Raw genomic sequence first — 11,240 nt, forward strand, 5'->3', positions numbered from 1 at the left:
ACGTACATAAATACTACTGGGTAGAAGATAATGAATATACATATATTAATATATATATGTATCTGAGTTTGATACCCGAATTCCTGCTGTTTTTAACTTGATATAAAAGCATAGAAACTAAAAAGAATTGTGTCATAGAATGTACCCCATCATCCTACATATGTATATTTATAAAAAAATGTCACATTTGTTAAAATAGCATGTTGCAATTACATTTTTACATGACCACCGTCATAAATTTTATGTTCCATATAACTCAAGACTCCCTGAGTTCCGTAAAAGTGACAACCATAAATATATATTATCGCATACTAAAAACGCGTTGACATTCGTGATAACGTGATAGCAATTATATTATATCCGCACCTAGGTAAAAAACGTGAAGTATGTCTCAGATCGCCCAATAATTTACTTCACGTATGGCATTTTTTACCACCCGACAGCTAGTTTTCTTGGGTAATAATAATTTCGAGGTGTACCTATTCGTAATTCAAAATTGGCCAATTTTAATAAAATTGTAGGAGGCAACAAGCCATAAATGACTTTTTGTGTACAAAAGGATCATCAGCAGTTCAAATTCACAAGTTCGTTTATGGACCAATTCTAATCACTACATGAAAGGTTAGGTTAGGTTAGCTTCATGATGAAGAGCAGGCTCGTAGGCCTAGTCTCCAGATGGCCAAAACCTCCGATCTGATCGACGATTGAGAATTAGAGCCCTTGCCGACGAATTTTCTCTTGCTGAATGTATCCTCATGTTCAACATTGTTACGAGAAAGCTTAGATAGCACAAGTTTAGTGCAAGATGGGTATCGAAAATGCTCAATGACCAATACAAAGAGTAAAGAATGACAGGGGTTTTTTGGATCGTTATTGAGTTTTCTTACAAAATTCACGAACGACGAGACACCCCAACCCAACCTACACAACTTCAGCAAAACTGAAAAAAAGATTACCTTTTCTAGGTTGATAAGATCGTTCTTTTGGTTGAGTTTGTGGGACGTGTTATGTGAAATATTCACCAAACTGAGACCTACCATCCAAAATCGTAAGAGCGAGAAACAATCGTCGAGAATACGTAGTCCACCTCCACGACAATGCTTGCCCCCACAACGCTGCCACAACCAAGAAGAAGATCCAAAATTTTGGTTGAAAACTTTTGGACCACCCACTTTACAGTCCCCATTTTGCACCTAGCGACTATCTCCTCCTTTTGAACTTCAAATTGTAGCTTGCTGAACAATACTTTAAGAACCACGAAGACAACAAAACAAAATTGAATTGATTTAATTTCCAGGCGGAGAATTCAGTACTGAGAGGTTAAAGAAGCTGATGCGGCGGAACGAAAGACGCTTAGAAGTAAAAGGTCGTTATGTTGAAATCTTATGCCTCGTAACAAATTACGTACATTACTAATAAAGAAGCAGTAATTTTACATTTAGCAAGGCGTCTTCGGTTATATGAAGTTGATTGCCTACTGTTTTAAACTTTACGTTATATCGGGTTAAGTTTGGACGGCGGAAAATAAAAAGTTAAAAGCGTTGGTTCGAAGTGTGATATTGATGCGAATGATGAGGATACCGTGGATAGAGGAGGTTAGAAATGAAGACGTATTAGGAAGAATAGGAGAACAAAGGGCTCTATAGAAGTCAATAAGGAATGGGCGAGATAGATTGGTAGGACACCTTCTCAGGCATGAAGGTCTAGTCAGACATAATAGAGGCAGAAACAGTAGTTAAGAGCAGTAGAGGTAGACCTAAATTACTCTTCATAAATAGTTAAGGATGTGGGTTGTTCTACTTTTGGAGAAATGCGAAGATCAGCTCAGGATAACCAGTTTGACAACCTTATGATGGTGATGATCGGGTTAAGTTAATATTTAGGGTGGCTTAGCACATGGACCACCCAGGGACACCTACAGTTACTTCCTAGGACCTAACCTAACCTGGACTCTGGGTAATCCTGCTGAGATCATACGGAGAAAATGAAAAACGAAAATTTAACTAAATATTAAAGCGGTATTTACAATTTATCCCATTAGCTCGTTGCTTCGTAAGCGAAAATTACAATTTGGACCCAAATTTGTAAAAATAAAATCCCAACAGAAATTTACTTTTTACTTTTAGTTGATATTACAAATTTTATTGTAATAATTAAGTAACTTGAAATAATTTTTAAAGAAACATGTCAAAATTGAGATTATTACAAGTTACAATAAAAAATTGTAATTTTTGCGTTGTCATAAAAATTTACTTTTCTACCTGTATTAGTGGGTAAAATACGTGTCCACAATGTAAACAGGTTTTGTGGTTATTACGGTTAGTATCTTTTTGTGTTTTTTATTATTCAATGGAAAAAAATGAGCGCTTTCTAGAATTTTTCTTGAATTCGATTTACCTATCAATTATTTTAACCTATCCTAACCTAACCTAATTAGGTTAAGGTAGGTTATGTTTATGTAATCTTATGTGTCAGTCAGTTAGTTTCATATTTTCATTGAACGATGAAAAATAAGACACAGTAATAAAGCTGCGAGTTTATTTACTTCATGAACCTACCATTCTAACTCTAGGTACCTTGTATTAATAATAATAATAATCGGACAAACCTATAAATTTTCTTTTTTCTTGTGTCAATGTAGATAAACGACTAGTTACATACACTATTTAATAAATTGGCATTTTAAATTCAATAAATAAAAGAGACCGTGAGATTTGTCTGAGTATTGTTTGGATGGACTATAAAAACGTTTTTGTATCATTAAATGCTCTAAATTTATAACAGTAAGTAGTTAGTAGCTCCGATATAATGTTTGAACACAAAGGTGAAATTCATAAATCATTTTGTTTTATGATAGTGGCTAAATATTGCATCAATTACATCGTAAACATGTTCCTTATTTTGTCCGGTCGACCAGTCATGTGGGTTAAGGTTGTTCCAAGTTAAATCTGATGTTTCATCTATCGGTATAAGCGTTAAATGCACAGGGTGATTATTTTTTTTATTTATGTACCTACTTATTAATTACGAAAATCTAAAAAAAAAAACAAAACTACATAAAGTAGTTCGTGATGGTGCAGATTAGCATACACCTCTCCAATTTCTTTAAAATTTTAGTATTTTGTACTATTCGTCATGCTGATCAAAAAACCACGTCTTTTTCAATTTTGAAAAATTAAAAATTACGACGACCTGTTATCGATATCTTGTTAATCATTCATACANTTTGTCCGGTCGACCAGTCATGTGGGTTAAGGTTGTTCCAAGTTAAATCTGATGTTTCATCTATCGGTATAAGTGTTAAATGCACAGGGTGATTATTTTTTTTATTTATGTACCTACTTATTAATTACGAAAATCTAAAAAAAAAAACAAAACTACATAAAGTAGTTCGTGATGGTGCAGATTAGCATACACCTCTCCAATTTCTTTAAAATTTTAGTATTTTGTACTATTCGTCATGCTGATCAAAAAACCACGTCTTTTTCAATTTTGAAAAATTAAAAATTACGACGACCTGTTATCGATATCTTGTTAATCATTCATACATGGTTAGGTTAGGTTAGGTTAGGGGAGGGGAAATGGGGATGTTACAAATGTACATAAGGTTTGACAACTCTCCTCCTTTCCCTCTCACCCAATCGCTCATGGGAGAGGTGCGTTAAGAAATTTAGACAACTTTTAAGCAACCTCTCCCCTTCAACCTCTAAACCCAATCGTACAATAATATTTACCGCATGACAACTTTTGTACATACCCGACTGGAAATTAGTTCAGAGAAACCAGATTATGATCAGATCCGGATCAGATTTTCCGTAATATATAGCCATCTGATCAGTTCTTGATCAGAGTACAGCATTCCGTCCCTTGATCTGGTCACTTGATCTGGAACTGATTGGTGCATATAAGTAGTATCTTTTCCCTTGATCCGGCTGACTGATCAGAATTTGATTAAAGTACAGTACCCTATCCCTTGATCTAGCCATCTGATCAGTTTAGTATCAGAACTTAATACTACAAATCATATAACCGTTTCGATACGTTGTTTAAAGCAAGATTGTATCCGATGTTCTGAACTGGATCATATACAGAATTTAGTTTTTTATCTGATCCATTCTGTATCTAACATTGCTTACCAAACAATAAATTTAGTATTAATGTAATTATTATTATTTAATTATTTAATGTCAAATTAATATGTAAAAACAAAATTAATCCTGATCCTTCGAACGGATCTGGTATGGATCTTTTGGCAGGATCGGGCATGGATCTAGCATCAATCTTTGAAACGGATCCGGCATGGATCTTTGGAACGGATCCAGCATGGATCGTTTAAACAGATCCTGTGCGGATCATATAAGACCTGACAATGTGATCCGGATCACGCCCTATACTGATATAAAATCCAGTCAGGTACCTCCCTCTCGCCTGAACCTCATATCTTACAAAATCCAATTCAAGAAACGGCACATGGTGAAGGGGATAGGTTGTTTAAAAGTTGCCCGAAAAACTGTAAAACCCTTTTCATCCCTCTCACTTTTAACCTAATCACACATGAAATATTTGCGAGATATCGATAGATTTGTGATCCAGCAAATATTTCAAGTTCGAAGAAATCGAAGGTGAGAAGGGGAGGGAGTTGTTTAAACGTTGTTCAGAACTTTTAAACCCCTCTCCCCCATTCTTAATCTTACATAAATAATATGCGAGATATCGATAACACGTCGTAGTAGTTTTTAATTTTTCAAAGATGGGAAAATAGACGTAAAGACGTGGTTTCCACGCCCAATATATATTATACCTACCCCACTGGAAATTAATTCAGAGAACCCGGATTATGATCAGACGCGGATCAGATTTTCCGTAATACGGGCATCTGATCAGTTTCTAATCAGAGTACAGTACTCTATCCATTGATCCACTCATCTGATCAGTTTCTGATCAGAGTACAGTACTCTATCCATTGATCCACCCATCTGATCAGTTTCTGATCAGAGTACAGTACTCTATCCATTGATCCACCCATCTGATCAGTTTCTGATCAGAGTACAGTACTCTATCCATTGATCCACCCATCTGATCAGTTTCTGATCAGAGTACAGTACTCTATCCATTGATCCACCCATCTGATCAGTTTCTGATCAGAGTACAGTACTCCATTCCTTGATCTGGTTATCCGATTAGAAATTGATCAGCGCACAGTATTCTATCTGTTGATCCAACCATCTGATCAAAAATTGATCATAGTAGAGAATCCTATCCCTTAATCCAGTCATCTGACAAATTTCTTATCACAATCTAATTCTACAAATTCTATTACGGTTTCGGTACAATTGTACAATAACGCCAAAAATTGGAATAAAAAAAAAATAATAAATAGTTATCAAACTTAGTGTTTGGAACATATTTAAAGTGTACTTGAGTTCATTAATAAAATTAAGGTAAGATGGTGATATTTATTTAATTTTTTTTTGCCAAATTAATAAAAAGAAAAAACTAATCCTGATCCTTTAAACGGATCCGGCATGGATCTTTTGGCTGGGTCCAGCATGGATCTTTGAAACGGATCCGACATGGATTTTAGAAACGGATCCGTCATGGATCTTAGAAACAGATCCGACATGGATTTTTCAAATGGATCCTATGTTGATCATATATGGCATGACGACTTTCTATCATACCCGAATCAGAAAGCATAATTTATTTCTTCAGGCAATTTTGATCCGCATCGAATCCAATCCACTAACTAATTTCCAGTCGGATATATTATATATTCCTGATCAGCATGACGAGAATTACGACATACTAAAATTTTAAGGATATCGAAGCGGTTAGCGTACACATCCATCATTTTCTACCATTTTATTTCACGCGTCATCGTCACTTATGCAGGGCTGCATGAAACTTGCCTACTGTAATTGTCCAAACATAACGAAGATATAAATGAGCACACTCTGCGCTAAAAAATGCTCACTAAAATTCAAGTGCTATATACAGAAATATAGAGTTAAATTCGCATATCTGCATACATACGTATGTATACCTTCACGCACACATGCAAGCCTTCATATTCATTTGTTCACGTAACATATTATACCTCGTCATATACGTATACACGCATGTTAAGCCCGCCGTAAATGGAATTCTGCAAGTCTGCGTTTATGGTAAGCACCACTTAAGATATGATGGATAATCGTCTAACATTTTTTCTTCTCTTGCTGCGCGTTTTAATGGGGTCCGATCAGATGATCCGTGACCATTTCGGTTTCATAATAATAATTATTATTATTATGCGTAGCACACATTAAAGCGATGCTGATGCCCGATGGTAATGTTTAAATAGAAATCTATATATAGATTGACCGCTGCAAATAAAAATTATGACAGTATCGCAATCGATCTATCTTATTCTCAAGAGATTACGTAGTAATAGAAATCGTTTGATATTTTCTCATTGTGCATTTACCTGCATTCGTTATACGTAAGTAGTAGGGATTTCCTAACGGTAAAATGTTTAATTTTGGGAAACAACTAAATATGTAAAATAACAGAGCATGAATAAATGTTTTTTACTTTTGAAATAGCTAAGCTTTGCAAACTCTGTTCTAACTCCATGTGGTGACTGCAGACGGTACTATAGCAATTGAAATATAAGAATTGTGATTGTAATTTATGTAAGGATTGTGAAAAGACATATTTATAAATAATACAAAAAAGAAGACACTTCTTTACTTTTTACTCAAAATTGAAAAACATTCAACAATTGTTCCGAAGCCATTGTTGAGTGGTTTTCAATTTTATATATTGGTTTCTTACTATTATTGTAATAATAAGAATTTTGAACTACGTATCAAAGTAACATAACATTTTCGAGGTGACAACAAACAGAAGTTAATAAATAATAGGTCTTTCTATCTGTATGCGTTAATACGTTGATAGTCAAGAAGAAATAATTTAGGATATAATTAAGGAAGACTTTGCCTTTTGATAAGAATGATGCAATTACAGGTTATGTTCGGTTTGACGCGCATGCAACCTACAAAACGATTTAAGTGGTCCGTTTTTACTAACTACTTTAAAAATAGTAAGAACCCCATGTAGGTAAGGTATAATCGTATACCTAATCATTACTATAGTTAGATTGATAAATAGTAAAATTTGTATCTGTTATTCCTTAAACTGAAACATGTTTTTAAATAGCTATTTCCTCATGTCAGGATTCTTATAATCACTTAGCATAAAAGGCTTATTTGATATCAACAATTTGATGTTTGTATTCTCAAGTTACAAAAAATCCTTAGTATAATTAAATGTTAACGCAGTTTTTCTTCATAAAGCCATAGATATAATATATTATTAGGTCACGATGGCATTCTTCTTCAATACTCACAAATAATTGGGTTGGAGAGACTACTTGCTAGTCCAGTGCAGTAGTAGAGTCGTACATAAAAGAGGATAATCGTGAAGATTTACCTGAAAACAAAAAGAGAAATGCGTTAGCAAATCCAAATTATAACTAGCTCTATGCAGAACATCCTTTAAATCACCATCAATCCTTATGGGACCGTTTGACTTAGAGAATATAGCATAAATACAACCAGTAATATGCTAAACGACAAACCGGCCTACAAGGTTAACGATCCTTCGATTTTTATTAACGTAATTAGATATATATTACATATATGATGAATTTTTCATGGTTACTGTTGTCACCTCTCGTAGCTTAGTGTTCAGAGCATTGATACGTAAAGCCAAAGGTCCCGGGTTCGGTTCCCGGCGGGGGTAAATAAAAATCGAAAAAATGATTTCAAATTAATATTGCATATTAATCCACCATTAAGTAACTAACAATGTCATAGGATTTCATAGTGCAAGGTGCTTGAAAGAAGTAAAAAATATCGAAAGAAAATTGGTTTGTCTCGTTATATTTCAGTCATGTGTTATCTAGACATAGGAACAAGCAACGCTTACTCCGACGACATTCCTGTAGATCCCTTTCTTCAAACATTGATTAAGTTTCTTTTTTTTATATTTAGTGTTAAAATCTATTAAAGCAATTTGAAAATTTCAAATACTAAAACTGTTTTGTTCCAAGAAAAGAATATATTAAAGTTACTTCAAATAGTTATAAATCCACCGAAAGTAATAATTTTTCGTTTAATCTTGCGTATTTGGTTTTGGTCTTGAATATTCGGTCTTGATTTTAGTCTTGGTCTTATTCGTTCGGTCATGGTCTCGGTCTTGATCGTTCGATCATGGTACTGGTCTTCCTAGTATAAAAGACAGCCTTAATCTTCTTCTTACAAAAATGCAACTGCAGAACCATAACCAATTTTGCCAATACAAATGCATTATAAAACTGTTAACGAAATGAATTAGGTATATTCATTTCAAACGCGTGCGTTATGAACGAGCTCAACTGAAAATACATACATCTTTGTACTCTCTTCAACCGATTTCAAAAGAAGGAAGCGATTCAGAAAATACTACAAACGGCACAGTGAACGCCATCTGTAGCACGATGCTACATTTTTGGATTACGTATTTTTTAACAAGGTCCACTTGTGTGGATATCTACTTGCTGAAAACGAAAATACGTAATCCTAAAATGTAGCATCGTGATACAGATGGCGTTCACTGTGCCGTTTGTAGTATTTTCTGAAACGCACTGTTAAGACAGCAGGTAAAAGTTGGTCTGTGTTCTGTCGGAGCTGCCTGCGACGCGCTGATGAGATCCAAAAAGATCGAAATCGCGATCCGCGTCTGGCAGTTTCGACAGAATACAGACCACTTCGAATTATTTTATTCGATTAAGCTAACGTGCCTATCACGTTGAGGTTGGCTACGCCAGGATTCGTTTTCAGCAAGTAGATATCCACACAGGTGGACCTTGTTGAAAAATACGTAATCCAAAAATGTAGCATCGTGCTACAGATGGCGTTCACTGTGCCGTTTGTAGTATTTTCTGAAACGCACTGTTAAGACAGCAGGTAAAAAGTTGGTCTGTGTTCTGTCGGAGCTGCCTGCGACGTGCTGATGAGATCCAAAAAGATCGAAATCGCGATCCGCGTCTGGCAGTTTCGACAGAATACAGACCACTTCGAATTATTTTATAAGGAAGCGATTCTCAATTCGACTTTATTCTTTATATACTTATATGTTGCACGATTTCTTTGTCAATTATCAACCGATTTTAAGGATTCTTTTTCATTGGATTTACTATTTCTCAGGGATAGCCCCGTTTAAATTAAAAAAAAAATATTCCATCAGTCAGGATGAAAAATTTGAATAAAATAAAAAGCCACTTAGAGGTTTTAGTTTGTGCTTATGCACAGGTACAGGCAAAATAATGAAGTCGGCCTTTGTACTTCAGTATATATTGAAATCCTGAAATCAGTTATTTAAGCGTCTATTGATTTTAATGTGTATTGGTAAAGTTAATGATTTGTCTTCGAGTAAATAGACAAAATCACTTTAAAACAGTTAAGGAAATAAGCAGTAGGAAGGACAAGAAAAAAAAAGTAATTTACGAGACGACAAAAAGTGGTTTGTGTGAGATGCGGTTGTACGAAGCAATAATTTCACATACGTGCCGTTGACCGTGACAGGTACAATAAGTAATAACACCAGGTAGATGAAATGCTTCCGAAAGCGGTGTAAAACGTGTGATGTGCGTGGACATCACAACGCTGACAGGTCAACGCAGTAACACGTCAGTTTACTGCGAAAGAATATCTTCTTACCGTGATCCCAACAACAACGTTGAATGCACAATGAACTTACACATCATAAGTCAGTCTTGTGCATCTCTAACATTTCTTTTATCTTATGTTGCGCATCCTGTACCTACTCTGAATGTACGGTAGGTATGTAATATGTACAGGGTGTCCCAATAGTACATTCAACCACCATTGCTCAATTATTATGGATTATGGGAGTTGCTAAAATTATTCCTGAATGGGTACCTATATGACGCAAAGTTATACTTTTTGATTTCAAACATTCCTTGGTGCAGCTTACCATCAGAGATACCGCAGAGCTCCAAAACCGTAATCCAAACCATCGGATATCCGAAACCGTAACCGAATCTGATACAAACGATTCTAATAATCTCCAATAAAGTTGGAGTCTAAATTATAAGGCTAACTGGTTTCTTTTTTTGTTGCATAAATCGAAACCGAAACCGAACGTTCGGTCGGTCACTAACTGCAACTAATCTAATCCGAAATAATTTCATGTCCGTAAAAGTATCTGAAATCGGTATATTATTCACAGATCCGTATCCATATCCTGATCCGAAATTTCATATCGATTAGATACATTCAGAGATGTGCAAAATAGCGTTTTTAAAAGTATTTAAATACAAAATGCAAATACTTCTGTGATTTGTTATTTCAAATGCAAAATACAAAATAGATTTCCCTTTTAAATTTTAAAAAAATGTTAAATGCAAAATACGTATTTTCAAAATACTTTTTTGTAGTACCTATTTAATTTTCTACACTTACTTACGTATAAAATATTTTTTAAGAAAACTATGCAGGCATTTTCTCAATTTTTAAATATTGGAGTTTTTCTACCCCAATAGTAGTGTTTCATTGTATCACCAGCTGCGAAGATTGAGTATGATTCATATTTTTCTGTTCGAAGTGATTGAGATATAGTTTTTCAATCTTTATATTATAGTTTATTCAGTTCGGCAACAAATTATTGTTCTATATGCTTCCTTATTTACCTTTGTTACCCGTTTTATTTAGAAAAACGACACCGATGCCAAAGTAGTTTGTTTAGCGTAGATCAGAGCCAAAATAGGGTTGCAAATAATTTTATTGATGTAAAATCAACATCAATCATTTTATATCAAAATATTTACAACCCCATTTTGTTTCTGATCTTTTACACATTGTAATAAGAGATAAAAGAAATAAAATCCATAGTTTCTTTAACTTTGGGTTCCCTAGACAAAAATTTCCAGTCTTTCAGCGTCTCTGAGAGCGTCTCTCACAGTCTTTTACAGTCTCTCAGTTATTGCCTAGGTGTTTTTATGGATCTCTCACAATCTCTGTATGGGAGACTCGAACGATAAAATTGTCAATTCAGAGATTCGAGTCTCTCACAGAGAGACTGAATAAATAAAACTGAAAAATTGATTTTCTCATAGAAAGACTGGGATCTCTGAAATATGTTGAACTTAGACAATTTTAACCATGTCTATCGAGACACCACTTATTGAGAGATTC

General features: G+C 34.6%; 1 protein-coding gene across 6 annotated transcripts in view; it reads right to left on the bottom strand.

Annotated features, from left to right (window-relative positions):
• LOC108735350 (dendritic arbor reduction protein 1) overlaps positions 1-11,240 on the bottom strand; it is a 499,675-nt gene that overhangs the window by 140,965 nt on the left and 347,470 nt on the right. For 3 of the 6 annotated variants that reach the window (XM_025980602.1, XM_018467290.2, XM_018467289.2), the window contains one exon: positions 7,391-7,473. The exons of the other annotated variants lie outside the window; for them this stretch is intronic. The gene's annotated coding sequence lies outside the window, so the exon portion shown is untranslated. The remainder of the gene's footprint in view (positions 1-7,390; positions 7,474-11,240) is intronic. 6 annotated transcript variants of the gene reach the window in all.

Source organism: Agrilus planipennis, unplaced genomic scaffold, assembly GCF_000699045.2.
Source record: "Agrilus planipennis isolate EAB-ADULT unplaced genomic scaffold, Apla_2.0 scaffold70, whole genome shotgun sequence".
Classification (NCBI taxonomy): domain Eukaryota; kingdom Metazoa; phylum Arthropoda; class Insecta; order Coleoptera; family Buprestidae; genus Agrilus; species Agrilus planipennis.